Source organism: Salmo trutta, chromosome 23, assembly GCF_901001165.1.
Source record: "Salmo trutta chromosome 23, fSalTru1.1, whole genome shotgun sequence".
Lineage (NCBI taxonomy): Eukaryota > Metazoa > Chordata > Actinopteri > Salmoniformes > Salmonidae > Salmo > Salmo trutta.
This window is the reverse complement of record NC_042979.1, coordinates 30677141-30680254: the sequence shown is the minus strand read 5'-3', so window position 1 is coordinate 30680254 and position 3114 is coordinate 30677141. Positions and strand designations below refer to the sequence as shown.

Below are 3114 nucleotides of genomic sequence, written 5' to 3'. Positions count from 1 at the left end.
GTGTATGTGTGTGTGTGTGGGCGCGCACGCCCCAGGGCATGTTACTTGGCCCAGTACAGAGAGGTGTTGGGGAACGTGACTGAATCAGTGCACACACATACACACACACATACACACACACACACATACACACACACACACACACACACACATACACACACACACACACACACACACACACACACACACACACACACACACACACACACACACACACACACACACACACACACACACACACATACACACACACACACACACACACACACACACACACACACATAAACATACACAGGAAGGAGAACCAACAGCTATCTGTCGTTGGTGCAGGACAGTTGTATGCATCAGAGCCCAGAGTGACATTGAGACCTGCGTCCATTACTGAATCTATTATTAGTTCATCCTTAACTTAATTCCTCTCAGGTCAACTCTAACTGTCTGCTCAGGTAAGTCACTGACTCCTGTTACTGTTAATGCATGCTCTGTTGTGAATGGAGTTCAAAACTTGTTTGGGTGGTTGAGTTTTTGCTGTTTTTGTGTGTTCTTTACAAACAGGGTTACCTTTTCTGACAGCATCACTGACTGCATTCTCATTCCTCTTTTAAATATACGCATTATCAGGAAATAAACGGTTTGGTTTGACTTGGGATTTTCATCCATACAGTTCAGTGGAAATGAAGTCAATAAGAGAAACGGTCATCTTGTATATTGTGTTCTGTTGTGTACGCCATGAGCTTGTACTGTTGTTGGAGTTTCATTGAAAGATTAGGAGAGACTGGATTTATGTTTTATCTTAATCAATAGATCTGATCGATCAGTGATGAGTTGGAAAGCTTGCTCAGCCATTCATTGTATTTATTGCATTATTTAATGCCTTTGGACAGTATATTGAAAAGACAGGAGAATATTTGATAGAGTATATATCATCACATACAGATGTTAGATATGAGATGAGTACTGATATAACCTACCATGGCCAGATGTTAGATATGAGATGAGTACTGATATAACCTACCATGGCCAGATGTTAGATATGAGATGAGTACTGATATAACCTACCATGGCCAGATGTTAGATATGAGATGAGTACTGATATAACCTACTATGGCCAGATGTTAGATATGATTCCAGATATAACCTACCATGGCCAGATGTTAGATATGAGATGAGTACTGATATAACCTACCATGGCCAGATGTTAGATATGAGATGAGTACTGATATAACCTACCATGGCCAGATGTTAGATATGAGATGAGTACTGATATAACCTACTATGGCCAGATGTTAGATATGAGATGAGTACTGATATAACCTACCATGGCCAGATGTTAGATATGAGATGAGTACTGATATAACCTACCATGGCCAGATGTTAGATATGAGATGAGTACTGATATAACCTACTATGGCCAGATGTTAGATATGAGATGAGTACTGATATAACCTACCATGGCCAGATGTTAGATATGAGATGAGTACTGATATAACCTACTATGGCCAGATGTTAGATATGAGATGAGTACTGATATAACCTACCATGGTCAGATGTTAGATATGAGTTGAGTACTGATATAACCTACTATGGCCAGATGTTAGATATGAGATGAGTACTGATATAACCTACTATGGCTAGATGAGTTGTGTATTCTGAACAGGAGCTGTTTCTCTGCTAGTTGTGTTGCTTTGTTAGTTTACAGAGGACATGTATTATCATGGTTTAGTGCAGTGTTTCTGTTTCCTAACCCAGGACTTGGGGAACCCTAGTTACACATATTTGTTCTATCCCAACATCAGCACACCTGACTATACAAAATCAAGGGCTTGATCATTACCATATTAGTTGAATCAAGGGTGCTGTTGTGGATATATGCCACCTCCAAAACAACTGGGAACTGTGAAAAAAACGTACTCCGACTGGGAAAAATCTTTTTGAACGGTCATCCAAGTCGGAATTCCAAGTCGGAAACTCTGGCATTTCTCTAGAGCTCCGATTTCCAACCGGAAGATCACTGATGTCATGATTTGACCTCGTTTTTTTCAAGTTCCCAACACCTGGAAAGGTATTTTACATATCAGCTAACCATAACTATGTTACAGCAATCTGTCAGTTGATGACACAGTCGATGATATAGCATGCAACCATTGGTTGACGCATGTATGCAACTTCTGAGCAGGGCAATGTCTTTTGACCAATCAGATCAGCTCTGAAAAAGATCTGATGTGAAAAGATCTTTATTGGTCAAAATATCAATTAGTGGAAAAATATCAGAATTGAGCTGCCTTACAGATTTTAAAATCATTTTATCTCTGTTTTATCTTTATGCCTGGCAGTTATGGCTTGGGTTGATTGTGTAATCTGCTCTGCCTTGTTACCAGGGTGAGTAATCTTAATGGAAGTGACTCCAACCCAACTCATTACCAATAGGAGAATTGTGATCCAGTGAAGTGTGTTGACTAGGGGTGCACAACTCAGACCCTGCAGCTTCTCATCCTGCTGTTTTGAATTTCTCTATTGTACTTACCTAATCAGTGAATGTTATTGAATGATTGTGTAGTGAATGCATACACCTGGTTTTCCGGTAGAAAACCATTAAAAATCAAATGAATCAGTCACCCAAAATTAGCAGGACTGTGGCCCTCAAGGACCTGAGCTGGGCACCCCAGCTGTAAGCCTACCACTATTATTGTCAGTAGCCCACTCAGTCAAAGTATTCCCTGTTCTGAGTTGTCCTTACAATGAACAGCACTCAGGGTGTATGTGGGGTGTGAAACATGCCCTTCACACCCAATGATCAGGAGCTCAGGGGGCAGCTGGTGATCTGGACTGACAAAGGTATTGATCAGCCTACAAAAACCCTGTGTGACACACACACACACACACACACACACAGACAGACAGACAGACAGACAGACAGACAGACAGACAGACAGACAGACAGACAGACAGACAGACAGACAGACAGACAGACAGACAGACAGACAGACAGACAGACAGACACACACACACACACACACACACACACACACACACACACACACACACACAGGGGTACAGATGTAAAATCATTAAATCATTACAAATCTGTTGCCTCACTGTCATCCTTAAAGGTTA

General features: G+C 41.1%; 1 protein-coding gene across 1 annotated transcript in view; it reads left to right on the top strand.

Annotated features, from left to right (window-relative positions):
• The first annotated feature begins 334 nt into the window (after window positions 1-334).
• The window catches only part of LOC115159783 (electrogenic sodium bicarbonate cotransporter 4-like), a 57829-nt gene continuing 55049 nt past the window's right edge, over window positions 335-3114 (top strand). Inside the window, exon 1 of the mRNA XM_029709831.1 lies at window positions 335-446. The gene's annotated coding sequence lies outside the window, so the exon portion shown is untranslated. The remainder of the gene's footprint in view (window positions 447-3114) is intronic.